Consider the following 17589-nt stretch of genomic DNA (forward strand, 5'->3'; position numbering starts at 1 on the left):
GACATCTCACATATATGTTATCTTAGAGGCAAAAAGGCAAATGGGCTCAGTAAAGATCTAAGTCAGTGGTTGCAAACCATGGCTCGCGAGCTACATGTGGCTCTTTGGCCCCTTGAGTGTGGCTCTTCCACAAAATACCATGTGCAGGCATGCACGTACAGTGCGATTGAAGGAGTACCCTAATTAAGTTAATAACAATGTACCTATCTATATAGTTTAAGTTTAAAAAATTTGGCTCTCAAAAGAAATTTCAATCGTTGTACTGTTGACATTTGGCTCTGTTGACTAATGAATTTGCCGACCACTGATCTAAGTTGATCTTTGTCAGGGAAAATATCGGCCTAGGACATGACTGCCCACCATAACCTGTTTGTAGTTAAATATTTAATTTTCAGACCATCTTTTGTGGTTATTTTAGGTCTCTGAGTTTGCAAGACTGCCAACGCAGGCCTCCCCTGAGCTTGTCAGGTTAGCATGTGGCTCCTTTCGTCCACATTATTTATATGCTTTATTGATTTGTTATTCTAGTCTCTGTTGTTTCATTCATATATTTAATTTTCATGTTTCCTTTTCCTACTCAATATTTTTCTTTTTTCTTTTTTTCACTACTCAATTTTTTTCTCTATTTTCTTTTTCTCCTGCTTTCTCATCTTTTTTCTTTTCCTTATTTTAGGTCTATCTACTTTCTCCTCTATTTTGCTTTTCCAAATATATTTCTTGTCTTTTCATTTGTTTTCTCCTCCCTTTATTTTAAACCATTTTCCTTCCACCATTCCTCTAATTCTTTATTCTTTATTTTCTTTAGTTCAGCACTGCATCTACATAGTCCAGCAGACTATGTTGTTTTCTGTTTGTGCTTTTTTGTTTGTTTATTTTTGTTTATTTGTTTTTTCATTCTTTTTTTTTTTCTACCATTCTTGACCTCTTTTCTCCTCCTAATTCTTCTCTGGTGGTTGCTTTTGTTGGTGCGGTAGGGGTCTTGTGTATGTGTTTTGGTTTTTTTCTTCTGTTTCATGTTTGGTTGTGTTGTATTTTGTTCTGTTCAATCAGCATGTCTACAACAGTTCACACAACGTAGTCAGGTGTGAGCCACATAGTCAGCCAGCCTGAGAAGAGACTCCATCCATAAATGGGACAATAACATGGAAGACCTAACTACAATAGGAGAATCGAAATAGCTCAAGTAAGGGACTCTCCTAGAGCACCCAGCTCAGGAGATCAAAGAGACTGCACCACTGATTCCCACAAAGCAACTACTACATAAAACAAAATCTTGGAAGCAAAGCAGTTTGATCTAATACAAAGAAATAAAAACAAAGGGATAGCAAAAGTTGGGAGACAATAAAACAATCCTCAAATGAAAGAAAAGGAGGAATCTCCAGAAAAGGAACTAAATGAGCTCTAGCTGGTTTGGCTCAGTGGATAGAGTGTTGGCCTGCGGACTGAAGGGTCCCAGGTTCGATTCCAGTCAAGGGCATGTACCTTGGTTGCGGGCACATCCCCAGTAGGGGTGTGCAGGAGGCAGCTGATTGATGTTTCTCTCTCATTGATGTCTCTAACTTTCTATCCCTCTCCCTTCCTGTCTGTAAAAATCAATAAAATATATATTTTTTAAAAAAGAAAAGGAACTAAATGAAATGGAGGTAAACTATTTGTCAGATAAAGAATTCAGAGTAATGGTAATAAGGGTGCTCAAATAATTCAGTGAGAACTACAAGCAACTTAAAAGGTTCTTAATGAGAGCCACACCAACATGAACAGAGAACTTGAAACAATAAATAAGAATGAACTGGAAATTAGGAATGACATAGCTAAAATAAAGAACACCCTGAAAGGATTCAAAGTAGACTAGAAAAGGCTGAGGACTGAATCCACAAATTAGAAGATAAGATAGAAAAAAATACCCTCAAATGGAAAAAAATTAAAAAGCAGGAGGAGAATCTAAGGGAGCTTTGGGGCAACATAAAATGTAACAACATTCTCATTATAGGGGTGCCAGAAGGAGAAGAATCTGGTAAAGGGATAGAGAACCTGTTTGAAGAAATAATAGCAGAAAATTTTCCTAACCTAGTGAAGGAAAAAGTCACTCAGGAAACACAGAGAATCCCAATCAAGATGAATCCCAAAAGACCCACATCAAGGCACATATTAATTAAAATGGCAAACATTAAGATAAATAATCTTAAAGGCTGCAAGAGAGAGACAGAAAGTTACCTACCAAGGAACTCCCATTAAGCTGTCAGTTGACTGCTCATTAGAAAGACTTCAGGCCAGAAGGGAATGCCATGAAGTATACAAGGTAATGAAAACAAAGGGACTTCAAATTGAAGGCCAGAACAAGAGATAATGAAGACCACTTCATAATACTAAAGGGATAAATTCAACTACTCTATCCAGCAAGGCTATCATTAAAAATTGAAGGTGATATAAAGATCTTCACAAACAAAAAAGGCTAAAAGAGTTTTTCACCACCAAAAAAGCACTGCAAGGAATGCTAAAGGGTCTATTGTAAGAAGAAATAGAAAGAAAGAAAAAGGAGGGAACAAGCATAAAGAATAAGAATGGCAACAAGTAAGTACCTAACAATAATAACCATAAATGTAAGTGGCTTAAATGCTCCAATCAAAAGATACAAGTTAGCTGAATCGATTAAAAAAATGACCCAGCCCAACCAGTGTGGCTCAGTGGTTGAACCAGGAGGTCATAGTTTGATTCCTGGTCAGGGTACATGCCCAGGGTTGCAGGACAGCCAGTCAATGATACTCTCTCATTATTGATACTCCCTCTACCTTCCTCTATGAAGTCAATAAAAAAATATTTTTTTTAAAAAAGAAAGAAAACATGACCCATATATATGCCATCTACAAGAGACCCACCTCAGAACAAACAACTCACACAGAATGAAAGTGAAGAGATGGAAAAAAAAAATTTCCAGGCAAACTGAAATAAAAAAAAAAAACAAAAAAAAACAAACAAACAAAAAAAACACAACAGATGGGATAGTAATACTCATATCTGACAAAATAGATTTCAAAGTGAAGGCCATAACAATAGATAATGAAGGCCACTTCATAATGTTAAAGGGATCGATACAACAAAAGGATATAACTCTGGTAAATAAATATGCACCCAATACAGGAGCATTCAAATATATTTGAAAACATTTTCTGGAGGATATCAAGGGAGAGATCAACAGCAATACACTCACAGCAGGGGACTTTAAAACCCCTCTGACTTCACTGGATAGATCTTCTAGACAAAAAATCAGCAATGAAACAGCAATCCTAAACTACACACTACATCAGTTGCAATTAATTGACATTTTCAGAACATTTCAAACCAAAGCTAAAGAATATACATTCTTCTCAAATGTACATGGGACATTTTCAAAGATAGACCACATATAAGGACACAAGGTAAGACTCTACAAACTCCTGCTCTCTCCAGCTCTGTGGCTGCCGCCATTTTTGTTGGGATTTATTTATCTCCTATAATTGAAACTTTGTAGCCTTGAGTGGAGGCCTGGGCTGGCCAGGGTGTGTGGAAAGCTTGGCTTCCTCCATTGCCAGGGAAACCCAAGCCTCCCTCCTGCTCTCTCTGTGGCCGCAGCCATCTTGGTTGGGTTTATTTGCATATTTGCTCCTGATTGGCTGGTGGGCATGGCTGGTGGGTGTGGCTTGTGGGTGTAGCAGAGGTATGGTAAATTTGCATATTACTCTTTTATTAGATAAAAAAAAGTATAATATGTAAATCAACTGAACAGTGGAATGACCAGTCGCTATGATGCGCACTGACCACCAGGGGGCAGACGCTCAATGCAGGAGCTTCCCCCTGGTGGTCAGTGCGCTCCCACAGGAAGCAGGGCTCATGGCTGGCAAGTGCAGCAGAGGTGGTGGGAGCCTCTGCCGCCTCCACTGCAGGCGGACGGTAAGGAGCGAGGGGTCCTGGACTGCAAGAGCCCCTCTATGACTATAAAACAAAAATGACAAAACAAAACAGAGCCTAAAATGTCTCAATTGCTTTTTTCTTCACTGGAGAAATGAAGTATTATATATTTTCCACTTATAAGTTCTGTAATAGTACACTTGAATTATGGAGCAATTTTTAGTTTTTTAAATGATATTTATTCATATTCAAAATTTAGCAGAGCTTTCAAAGTGTCAGGATAAATATAATTCCAAAATAATGAGGAGTTTCTCTTTCCTAAATTGTCTTTAAATTTACTAACACTATCACAATTTTTAAAAATCTTAAGCAAGATAGCAGCCCTGAGCTCTTCGAAACTGCCAACATTATAAAATACAGTAACGGTAGGGGGATTGTTTCAGATAAGAGTGACTCTTGAGTGGATTTTGATTCTGGAAAAATAAAAGGATAATCAGAGAAATTTGAATATGATCTATATATTAGCTAATACCATTGCATCAGTATTAAATTTCTTTTTAAAAATATATATTTTACTGATTTCAGAGAGGAAGGGAGAGAAAGAGAGAGAAACATCAATGACGAGAAAGAATCATTGATCAGCCATCTCCGGCAGGCCCAGTACCAGGGACTAAGCCTGCAACCCATGCATGTGCCCTTGACTGGAATTGAACCCAGGACTCTTCAGTATGCAGGCCAACGCCCTATCCACTGAGCCAAACCAGCTAGGGCAATATTAAATTTCTTAAGTAGGATAATGCTATTAGGATTATATAAGAGAATTGCTTTTCTTGGGAGGTGCAAAATAAATATTTAGCTATGAAACTTACTTTTAATTGGTTGAAAATATGTATACAGAGATAAAGCATATGTAGCAAAACATTAGTAATTTATGAATCTAGATGAAGGGCTTATGGATTTTCATTGTTCAATTTTTTTCAAATGTTCTATAGGCTTCATTAAAAAGTTGGGAGGAAAAAAATCCAAAACTGAAGAGAATAGTCTTTAAAAACCTTGAAGGAAGGAGTGCTTCTTTGTTAGTACATAATATAAAATGTCACTATAAACAGTGGTTAACTGACTTGCCGGAAGCCAATTCCAGCATGTCATAATTGCAAGAGATTCATCAAAAGGTTGATGAAACTTGGGGACTCAACAAGGGCTGAGTCACACATGTTATCACCTGTTGGGAATGGCTAAAGGCATTTCCCCAAACCTGAAAAGGATGATTGTTTGCTGCCAGACAGCTCAGGGTGTCTTAATCTACATATTATTGCCTCCTACTGGCCAAACACCTGAACAGCCATAGGCTATTCCCCAATCTGATTCTGTAGACAAAACCCTACCCTTTGAAGTATATATCTCCACCTTGCCTTAGGACAATTTGTGTTAATAAAAAGCAAGGAGTCCTGAGACAAGGAGAACTTGGTTTCTTCAGCCAGGCTCCAGCCCTGACAACTCTGTCTGGGAGTATTATAGTTTATGGCCTTTCCAATATGGTAACAATGCTTAAGCAAACAGGTCCTGCAGATAGGTGATTTAAGAGGGAGCAGTGACCAGATCATAGACCAATAAGAACATACACCAGATTTCCGTCACAGGCTCATATTTCCAGCCCCCACCCGTTTATTTTCTCATTATTCAAGCAAGCATATTTACAGAAATAGCATAGTTACTTACCTGGTTTAGTTATATCCTGGAATTAACAGGTCAATGGACCATCTATGCCTGAAAGGCAGTCCTAACAAAATTTATGGGAATAAAATGGAGTGCCTATGGTTCAGGAAGAGGGCAAGGGGACAGAATGAAATCAGTTCTTTCAAGGTCCATTTTTCACAACCTATGAACCAGGAAGTCACAGTTCAATTCCCAGTCCAGGCACACTCCTGGGTTGCGGGCTCCATCCCCAGTGTGGAGCATTCAGGAGGCAGCCGATCGATGATTCAATCTCATCATTGATGTTTCTGCCTCTCTCTCCCTCTTCCCTCCTCTCTGAAATAAATCAATCAATCTATCATCTATCTATCTATCTATCTATCTATCTATCATCTATCTCTCTATCTATCATCTTAAAGATATTTAAAGGGAAAAAATCCAGTTCGCAACAATGGAAAATCTGCAAAATCTGGCATCTAAAAATTACAGCATAGCCCTCTCCGGGTAGCTTAGTTGGTTAGCGTGTCATCCAGATATGCCAAGGTTGTGGGTTTGATTCCTTGTCAGGACATACACAAGAATCAACCAATGAATGCATGAATAAGTAGAACAACAAATATCTCTCCCTCAAAAAAAATCAACTAAAAATTACAGCATAGCCCTGGCTAGTGTAGTTCAGTTGTTAGGGCATGTCTGCCCTCATACCAAAATGTCACAGGTTTAATTTTCAGTCAAGGGCACATTCCTGGGTTGCATGTTTGATCCCAGCCTCTATGGAGGTGCATACAGAAGGCAACCAATCAATGTGTCTCTCTCACATCGATGTTTCTCTCCTCTCTCTCTCTCTCCCTCTCTCTCTCTCTTTCTCTCTCTCTCTCTCTCTCTCTCTCTCTCTCTCTCTCTCTCTCTCTCTCTCTCTCCTTTCCTGCTCTCCTCATTCCTCCCTCGCTTCCACTCTCTCTGAAAAGCAATAAAAAATATATTTGGGTAAAGATTAACCACACACACAAAAAAAGTTTACAGCATAAAAAGAAACAGGAAAATACAACCCAGAGTGAGAAGAAAAATAAATCAATAGAAACAGACCTACATATGGAACATATGATGGAATAGAATTGGTAGGCTAAGTTATTAAAAGTTATTATAGCCCTGGCTGGGTAGCTCAGTTGGAGTGTTGTCCCATATACCAAAAGGTTGTGGTTCATTTCCCAGTCAGGGCACATACCTAGGTTGAGGGTTTGATCCCCACTTGGGGCATGTATGGGAGGCTACCAATCAATATTTCTCTCTTTCTCTCCCTTCTTCTCTAAAATCAATTTTAAAAATTTAAAAAAAATCCTTAGATGAGGATTTTTAAAAGTTATTATAAATATATTCCATATGTTAAAGAAGCATGACAAAGAGATAGATACAGTATATAATCCACTTTGAACTTTTAAATATGAAAATTACACGGGATGGGTTTAGCAGCAGATTGATACCACAAAATAAAAGGTTAGTGAATTTGAAGACAAAGCAATAAAACATATCCAAAATAAAGCACAAAGAGAAGAAAGATTGAATATAATAATAAGCACAGTTCAGTGAGCTATGAGGCAATATAAAGCAACCTAATATATCTGTGATTAGAGTCCCAGAGGAGAGGAGTAGAAGGTGGAAGGATGGACGCAGAAAGAATTTAAAGAATAATAACAAAAAAATCCATATTTGATGAAATTTATACATTCACAAGATCCCTGTAACTCAATGAACCCCAAGAAAAAAAAGAAACATGATGAAATTTGCAATACTTTATAATCAAACTAGTGGCCCGGTGCAAAAAATTCATTCACAGAGGTGCGGGTTCCCTCAGCCCAGCCTGCACCCTCTCCAATCAGACATCCCTCTCGCAATCTGGGACCACTGGCTCCTAACCGCTTACCTGCCTGCCTGATCGCCCCTAACTGCCTCTGCCTGCCTGATTGCCCCTAACCTCTCTGCCTGCCTGCCTGATCACTCCTAACTGCCTCTGCCTGCCTGCCTGATCACCCCAAACTGCCCTCCCCTGCCTGCCTGATCTTGCCCCCAACTGCCCTCCCCTGCTGGCCTGATCTTGCCCCCAACTGCCTCTGCCTGCCTGATCTCACCCCCAATGGCCCTCCCTTGCCAGCCTTATCTTGCCCCCAACGGCCCTCCCCTGCAGGTCTGATCTCACCCCCAAATGCCCTCCTCTGCCAGCCAATTTGGTTCTGATTGGTCAGTTTCTATGCCAGTCAGCATCAAAAGCTCTGCCTCTTAGGCAGCCATTGACTCCTCACAGTTGACCCAGATTTGGTTCTGATTGGTCAGTTTCTATGCCAGTCAGCATCAAAAGCTCTGCCTCCTAGGCAGCCATTGGCTTCTCACAGTTGACCCAGATTTGGTTCTGATTGGTCAGTTTCTATGCCAGTCAGCGTCAAAAGCTCCTCCTCCTAGGCAGCCATTGGCTCCTCACAGTTGACCCAGATTTGGTTCTTTCTTTTTTGAGGTGGGGGGGTGGGCTGTTTATTAAGTGGTTATTACAGAGGTCAGACTACATAAGTGGTGTCAGCCCTGGGAATGTAACCTCTCAATGTTTATCACAAAGCCCCCAAGGCTGGTCCTGGTGAGCCCCAAGGTCAGAAATGAAACTGAAAGGCCTCGGTCACATGCTGTTTCCAGGCATCCAGGCTGGGCAGCAGGGAGGAGATGCCCATGACATGCCAGGTCTCCCCATTGGACACCACTGAGATCTGGTAGGACAGCAGCTGCATGCCTGCCTCTGCCAGGAGCCCAATCATGGTAGGCAGCATGGCAGGTTTGGAGGGCTGAGCACGGAACAGGAGCAGGGGCAGACCCCTGTGAAGATGCACTTCTGGTCTGAAGGCAGCTCCATTGAGTGCCTGCAGCACAGGTGTGGTGCCCTGGACAAAGCCCACAGCCTGGTAGGGGGCACTTGCCAGGGCCACACTCAGGAAGCCTTCCCCGCATCCTTGCTCTCCTGGCACAGTGAGTCATGGGAGGTGGTTACATTGAGGCCGGCCTCCTTCACCAGCAGCTTGGTGTTCACAAAGTTCACATCCACATGATTAGAAGAGTCTTTGAGGAGGCCGACAACGACTGTGGGGCTCAGGCAGTTCCCGGCATTCTTCAGGGATAAGCCCTGCGTTACCACCTGGATGGTCCCTTGGGGGGACCCTGCCCAGGCTTGCATCAGAGTCCTCAGAGCTTCTGCCAGACTGATCCAAGGTTTGGTTTGGGGAGAGAAGGCGCTGGTAAGGGCCTGGGCATTCATGACCCTGCGAGGGCTCTCCCCTTCACCATGTCCACAAACTGGACGGTGATCTCCTCCCCGCAGCGGCTCTAGGCCTCTTTGGTGCTGGCACCCAGGTGGGGGCAGCTGATGTCATTCTTGTGGTCCACCAAGGCATGGTCCTGAGGCGGCTCCTCTGTGAACACATCCAGCGCTGCGCCCCCGCACTACCCCAAATGGCAGGGCCCGGAGCAGGGCGCCCTCGTCCATGATCCCTCCTGGGCACAGTTCACCACGCGCATGCCCTTCTTGCACAGGGCGAAGGTGCTGTCATTCAGCAGGCCTGTTGTGGAGGGCAGGAGAGGGGTTGCACTGTGATTAAGTCACAGAGAGGCCAGATCTCCTCCAGGGGCAGCTGCTGAATGCCGAAGGAGGCGGAGACCTCTGGTGAGAAGATGGGTCATACCCTACAGTCTTCATTTCGAAAGACTTCATCTGGATGGCCACCTCTCTCCCAATCCTCTCCAGGCCAAGAATTCCCAGGGTCTTTCCATTCAACTTGGTCCCCATGAACTTCTTTCGGTCCCATTTGTCATCCTTCATTGAAGCCGTTGCCTGGGCAATCTGCCTGGCCAGACACATGATCATCCCATAGGTGAGCTCTGAAGCACTAAGACTGTTCCCATTGGGAGTTTTCATGACCAGGATGCCCTTCCTTGTGGCAGCCTCCAGATCCATGTTGTCCACACTGGTGCTGGCCCTCCCTCCACCTGGAGCTTCTCTGCTGCATTGATGACATCTGCGGTCACCTTCATGGCCGAATGGACGATAAGGCCTTCGCAGTCCTGCAGCTCAGCTATCAGAAAACTAAAGCAGTCATCACAAAGCTTCCAGCAAACAAAAGCCTGGGGCCAGACAGCTTCACAGGGTTTTACGAAACATTCAAAGAAGAACTAAAGCCTATCCTCCTCAGACTATTGCAAAAAATTCAAGAGGAAGGAACACTTCTAAGCTCATTCTATGAAGCCAGCATTACCCTAATACCAAAATCAGATAAAGACAACAAGAAAGAAAGAGAATTATAGGCCAATATCCCTCATGAACATAGATGCCAAAATCCTCAACAAAATTCTGTCAAATTAGATCCAGCATTACATCAGAAAGATCATACACCATGACCAAGTAGGATTTATCCCAGGGATGCAAGGATGGTACAATATCCACAAATCAATAAACGTGATACATCACATAAACAAATTGAGAGATAAAAATCACATAGATCAATTGATTCAGGAAAAGCATTTGACAAAATCCAACACCCTTTCTTGATAAAAACCCTCAGCAAAGTGGGAAAAGAGGGATCATATCTCAACATAATAAAAGCCTTATATGACAAATCTACAGCCAACATCATACTCAATGGGCAAAAACTAAAACCATTTCCCCTAAGAACAGGAACAAGACAGGGATGCCCACTTTCACCACTCCTGTTCGACATAGTATTGGAAATGCTAGCCATAGCGATCAGACAAGAAGAAGAAATAAAAGGTCTCCAAATTGGAAAAGAAGAAGTAAAACTGTCATTATTCAGAGATGACATGATACTGTATATAGAAAACCCTAAAGACTCCACCAAAAAATTTAGACTTAATAAATAAATTCGGCAATGTAGCAGGATACAAAATTAATGTCAAGAAATCTATAGCATTTTTATACACCAATAGTGAACTTACAGAGAGATTAAAAAAACAATCCCATTTACCATTGCACCAAAAAAATAAAAAAATTAAGATACCTAGGAATAAACTTAACTAAGGAGGTAAAAGACCTGTACTCGGAAAACTATAAGACACTGAAAAAAGAGGTAGAGTAAGACATAAACAAATGGAAGAACATACCGTGTTCATGGATTGGTAGAATCAACATCATTAAATTGTCCATACTACCCAAAGCAATCTATAGATTCAATGCACCCCCCATTAAAATACCAATGGTATATTTCACAGACCTAGAACGAACTCTCCAAAAATTCATCTGGAATAAAAATAGACCCCGAATAGCTGCAGCAATCCTGAGAATGAAGAACAAAGTAGGAGGGGTCAACCAAAGGACTTGTATGCATGCATATAAGCATAATCAATGGACACATACACTTGGGGGGTGAGGACTCTAGTGCGGGAGGGCAATGGGGGGATAAAGACACATATGTAATATCTTAATCAATAAAGAGAAAAATTATTTGCCCATATACATGTGGTTTTATTTCTGGGCTCTCAATTCTGTTTCATTTGTCTGTGTGTTTGTTTTTCTGCCAATATCTGCTGTTTTGATTATCATAGCTCTGTAGTATAATTTGAAATTAGGGAGTGTGATAACTTTGGCTTCCTTCTTTTTTCTTAGGATTGCTTTGGGTATTTACTATTGGTGTATAAATGTAATCCTAACCCCTCTGCCTGCCAGCCTGATCGCCCCTACCTTGCCCCCCTGCCAGCCTACATGTTGATTCTTTCAATCTATGAACATGAAATATCTTTCTTTTTCATTGTGTCTTTTTCTGTCTCTTTTAATAATGCTTTGTAGTTATCAGTATATAGGTCCTTCACATCTTTTATTAAGTTTATTCCTAGGTATTTTATCCTTTTGGTTGCAATTGCAAAAATAATTGTGTGTTTTTTTCCATTTTTTCCCCCTGAAGTTCCATTGTTAGTATATAAAAAAGCCATGGACTTTTTGTACATTGATTTTGTATCCTGCAACTAGACTGTATTTGTTTTTTGTTTCTAATAGTTTTTGGTGGGGAAAATTTAATTGAAGGACTGTACATAAAAATTTAGATGCCATTGTTGATATCTATGTTTCAGAAAAAAAAAAAAAGAAATATATAAAACTAAGAAAAAGAGGGTGTCAAAGACACAGGTCAATTCTCGGCAGCGGGGCAGATGGAGAAGCCAGGAGAGGTTGTGGGTATATAAGAATGAGTCTTTATTGCAGAAGCCAGTGGCCACATAGCCATCAGACAAAATAGTCCTTTACAGCAAAGTCTCATATACAGACAGGCAGCTGGACACCGGCTGGTGAATAGATACATCTTTCTCACAAAGCAGCATTAGTCTGTACCCACAGCTATTATCCAAGCAGCCGCATGCTGCCCCTTAGACTTACCGCCTCACATCATAGCAGCACCTAAGCTCTCTTCCTCAGCAGCTTCTCCTGTCTCTCCTGTCCAGCACACTGGCTGGTTAACATGGCAGCTATATCTGAGCTCTCTATGAACTCTTAGCCTTACATCATTGCAGTATCAGCTCTCAGCTCCATCTGAGCTCTCCTCTCTCCTGCACACATAGGAGCTACATTCTCTGTGCCTGCCGTCTCCCTTCTCTGAGCTCTCTAGCCTCTGCTCTGCCCAGTTGCTTTCTCTCTCTGCTCTCTAGCCTCTCTCTGGTCAGTAACCTGTGTATATTCCAGAGACAAAGAAGGCTAGTTGCTAACAGTGACATCAATCATTTGGGTTACAGAAGGGCACTGTGTACCATATGTCCTTGCTCATGGTATCTTGGCCTGATTACGATTCTCTGGTTCAGAGTCCTTGAACATCCCATTTAGGCTCATGCCAGAACATCCTTGAACATCCCAGTGTATGAATAACAAGGCTTCTGTGCTCTCATTGGTGTGGTTCTTACAGAGGGTCCTCTCTAGGACCCCTCCTTGGTCCAGATATCAGAAGCCTGCCCCCGCCTCATCTTGAGCGCCCATCCCCTCACCACACCTGGTCTTACCCATGTCCCTGCCCTCAGTTGGGTGGTGAGCAGGCCCTGCTCCAGCTTTCCCACCCCTGGCAAGCTTTGGACAGATCATTTAACCTTGGTTTTATTGCCATTATCAGTAAATATGGGGCTAAAGTACATAATTACTTCTATACTGTCTAGCTATAAAATTTTATGGTTATCAAATGTGAAAATTGGGGAGCATTACTGATTTTCAGAATATTGCATTAACTAACAATACATCAGTTTCACTCTGCTCCTATGATAAAAAAAAAAAAAAAAGAATTGTAATAGGCAATGGGGGAAAGAATAGTTTGGTGCAGAAAGAGGGAAGCTTCCTATTTGTTACTGAAGCACAAGCTTCCTGTTTGTCACGTCCTCAGTCTGGCTGTGTAATGCAAAACCCAGGTGGGAAAGACAGAAGAGAACAAATATTGTGTCTTTGTCTTTTTATTTCTCCGTTTTTGCTAGACAAATGGTGGGGGAGGTACAGTGGTTAGAGGGAATGTTAGGTAACAAAGAATGTGTGTGAATAAGAGCATAAAATTAAGAAAGCCCTTTTTGAAATCTTGGGAAAAATTCTGCTTCCTTACTATAACAGAAATGAAACAGAATTTACAACAATTCAATGACCTGTAATGATAAAATTAAACACAAAATATTTTATTGATTAAAGTAATGACCAACTAAGAGCTAAATAATAAAATTAATGGAAACACAAAAAGTCTTTTTAATGAATGAAGTGATAATTATCCTTAATAACAAACTTCCATCAAAGATTGAAGGAGAAAAAAAGAAGCACAACACTAGTAAAACAGAAGTAACAGAAAATTTATAGCCGAAACCGGTTTGGCTCAGTGGATAGAGCGTCGGCTTGCGGACTGAAGGGTCCCGGGTTCGATTCCGGTCAAGGGCATGTACCTTGGTTGCGGGCACATCCCCATTGGGAGGTGTGCAGGAGGCAGCTGATCGATATTTCTCTCTCATCGATGTTTCTAGCTCTCTATTCCTCTCTGTAAAAAAATCAATAAAATATATTAAAAAAAAAAAGAAAATTTATATAGTGGTGTTGCTGATGACAGCAATGGATTAATTCAACAAAGAGTGCACAAACTAATAATCAGCAATCAGCAATTTCCTATTATGGAGAATGAAGATTCTAATAGGTAAGCCTATAGTAATATTGGTATTTTCCTATAAAACAAGTTCTAATTTGAACTAATATTCATTATTAACAGATTTTATAATTTTAGTAGGGATATCCAACCTTACCTGGTATTCAGAAAAATGCAAATTAACAAACAATGAAATACCATTTTTTGAAGTCGTAATAATAAAAATTTTATTTTAAAACAATAACAAACAGTTGGCAAACAGGAGGAAAAGGCATTCTCATATACTATTGGTAGATGAAATTGGTACTTTTTTTTAGAGAGAGAGAGAAAAGAAGAGACAGACAGACAGACAGAAAAAGAAACATCAATTTTTTTGTTCCACTTATTTATGCATTCATTGATTAATTCTTATATGTACCCTGACTGGCAATCAAACCCACAACCTTGGTGTATCAGGACAATACTCTAACCAACTGAGCTATCTCTTTTGAAGGGTTATTTAGAGGCCTTTCAAATCTATCATTTCTTTATCCCAATAGCTTCACTTCCAGAACTAGATCCCACAGAAAAGCATGACCTGTATAAACAAACACACACATATATTCTAAGAACATTTATTATATATTATTATGTATATAAAACATACAATAGGTCATTATATGTATTACTAGAGGCCCAGTGCACAAAATTCGTTCACTGGGGGGGCGGGGAGGGGGGTGCCCCTCAGCCCAGTCTGCACCGTCTCCAATCTGGGATCCCTCAGGGGATGTCCAACTTCTGGCAGTCAGACATCCCTCTCACAATCTGGAACTTCTGGCTCCTAACCACTCGCCTGCCTGCCTGATCACCCCTAACCCCTCTGCCTGCCAGCCTGATCGCCCCTACCTTGCCCTCCCCTGCAGGCCTGATCACCCCCAACTGCCCTCCCCTATCGGCCTGATCACCCAAACTGCCTGTGCCTTGGCCCCCAGTCTGGCCTCCCTCTGGGGGCACCGCCCCCATTATCCCGCTACTGCTGCCACTGCTGGCCTGAGCCTCGGCCCTTGCAGCCGCTGTGGCTTTGTCTGGAAGGATGTCCAGAAGACAACCACTCTAATTAGCATATTACCCTTTTATTAGTATAGATGTGGGGACCATTATAACCACACAGAACTTAAAGAAAACATGTGGCCCTGGCTGGTTTAGCTTAATGGAGAGAGCATCGGCCTGTGGACTGAAGGGTCCCAGGTTTGATTCTGGTCAGGGGCTCATGCCTGGGTTGCGGGCTCAATCCCCAGTAGGGGGCCTGTGGGAGGCAGCTGATCAGTGACTCTTATCATTGATGTTTCTATCTCTCTCTCCCTCTCCCTCTCTCTCTGAAGTAAAAACAAAACAAAACAGAAAACACATGATCTTCACTTTGGGCATTGTCATTTTACAATATCCTTTGTGCAGTATTTTAACTTCCCTCAACTTTCCTTTACCCACCCTTGAAATGCAATCTATTTTTGGGAAGATGATCAGGAAAGTGACTCTAGTGGGTAGAAGTTTTTTTTTTCGAGGGGATGGGGTTGTGAAGATATATAAAATTGAGCATGGTGATGGTAGTACCACTCTGAATTTACTTTAAAAAACCAGTTCATTGTACACTTTAGGTGACATGTACAGTATATGAATTAGATCTCAACAAAGCTGTTCTTTTATTTCTTTTTATATATATATATATTTTATTGATTTTTTACAGAGAGGAAGGGAGAGGGATAGAGAATTAGAAACATCGATGAGAGAGAAACATCGATCAGCTGCCTCCTGCACATCCCCCGCTGCAGATGTGCCCGCAACCAAGGTACATGCCCTTGACCGGAATCGAACCTGGGACCCCTCAGTCCACAGGCTGACACTCTATCCACTGAGCCAAACCAGTCAGGCTCTTTTATTTCTTTTTAAATAAAGACCAGTCTTTAATTAAATTGCAGATGTTTTCAGAAGCCCCCCAAGATTTGCTTATGCGTCCCAAACCACGGCTGTGACTCCCAGTTGCCTCCAGTCCTGGTGGATCTGGATGGTATGGTTTCCAAAGGAAAAGGTGGCCAGAGGTCTATGGAATTTCTGCAACCCCGTTCCTGTGGTCTCCTCATAGGGCACCAGGGCCATTTCCACTGTGCCAGCTCTCTGCTTCCTTTAACCTGTTGGGCAAAAGAATCCTGCGTGCTCTGGCCAGAAAGTGCATTCTCCCTTAGGTGGCCCGAATGCTTTTTTTAAGGTTGTTTTATGGATTCAAAGGAATAAACAGAGATGTGGAAAGCTTTTGTCGAATTCCTTTTACATGGTTCTTCCGGTCTCATGGGAAGTGAGATGTGGCTCTGAATTCATCCCAAAGGGTGTCTTTGGGCAAAAGCACCCAGAATGGCACAACCCCTGCAGGATGCCCTACATACTTCGCTGTCAGAACTCAGGGGGAATTGAGGGTGAGCGAGGCGGCGGTGCCAGCACAGGACCCGGGAGAAGGTAGTGCTTTCTACACTGCCCAGGCCACGTGGACTGCAGCTGTACCCGTCCAGGTGGGCAGGGTGTTTCTGCTGTTTTGTTTTGGTCTGGCCTCCACCCCATCAGCCACGGACCTGTGCCTGCACTGAGACTGTGAACGGTTAGATGGTCCTACTTTTTGGTGGGTGGTGGACGCACTCCCACCTCCCAGAGACTGGCAGTTAGACACTGGCAGCTTCTGAGACCCTCGCAGGGATAGCCCGGCCCTAGGTCAAGAACAGACTCAGGCGTACTCGGCCAGGAGGCCTCCTCGGACTAGGGGCCACCACAGTTTGAAGGCTGGTCATGCCCCCGATCCTGGTAGGGGTCTCCTCTGGGGCACTGGCCAGCCTGGGCTAGGGCTGCGGGCGGTTTGGAGGCCGGTCAGCCCCTGATCCTGGCGGGGGTCTCCTCTGGGGTGCTGGCCAGCCTGGGCTCTAGGCGCTGCATAGGGAGAGGTTCCCTGAACCGGCTTCCCACACACCTAGGCTAGGATACATCTTGTAGGAGGCGGCTTCAGTGCAGGGGCTCCCAGGTCTCCCAGCGCCCCCGCAGTTGCCTGCACCACCAGTCGCCTCAGCGCAGGCCCCAGCAGCCGAAAGCCAGCCTCCTGGCAGCGGGGGCCACCACACCTACCACTGCTGGTAGCTCTCCGCTGCGCTCCTTTGCCGAGCCCTGTCCGCTGAGGGTGAGCTCCCAGCCACTCCCATCCCTGGCGTGTGCCCACTGCCCAGAGGCCCTCCCTCCCTCCGCAGCCCAGCTTGGGAAGCTGGCCTTGTTGCTGGGGCTACGATGCCAGCATCCAACCCCGGCCACTATGGGCCCCGCCATCTTTGTAGCAGAGTGATGGTTAATTTGCATATTAGCCTTTTATTAGATAGGATATATATGACAGATGTTAAGGATATATAACACACATATGTATTAAGGATATTTTTATAAATATGTTACATATTTACATATATATTTAAGGACATTTCTTATAGTATTACATACCAATAAGTTGGAGGTAGTCTAAATACCTATCAATAAGGAAATAGTTATAACCCAAAATAAAGTAGTGTGTAGCACACTGGAAAAAATGAGGTTAGGTCTGGTCTACAATATACTGATTGTTTCACAACTGAAGTGTATTTAAAGCATTGGGTTTGATGTCATGTCTTAATCAAAATTTGTTAGAATACTTTTAATATCTGCCCAGTTATAAAAGGAAGTTACATGCTACATTGGCACTCTACTTTGCTAGTTATTAGATTTTTGTATTTTGTTCCTAATATGAGAGACTGCTTCAAATATCAGACCTTAAAATTAATCTTAAAGCCAAGGGATTTCACAAGAAAGTATGTTCCATATCTTCTATAAAAATTTTAGTATA

General features: G+C 42.4%; 1 pseudogene across 1 annotated transcript; it reads right to left on the reverse strand.

Annotated features, from left to right (window-relative positions):
- Nucleotides 1–8216: 8216 nt before the first annotated feature.
- LOC308240739 (D-3-phosphoglycerate dehydrogenase-like) lies at nt 8217–17045 on the reverse strand (annotated as a pseudogene). The gene is made up of 2 exons: nt 16851–17045; nt 8217–9735 (listed from the first exon to the last, which is right to left on the reverse strand). The product of its transcript is annotated as a D-3-phosphoglycerate dehydrogenase-like (transcript).
- Nucleotides 17046–17589: the final 544 nt, after the last annotated feature.

This window comes from Plecotus auritus (genome assembly GCF_963455305.1).
Source record: "Plecotus auritus genome assembly, chromosome: 1".
Classification (NCBI taxonomy): Eukaryota; Metazoa; Chordata; class Mammalia; order Chiroptera; family Vespertilionidae; genus Plecotus; species Plecotus auritus.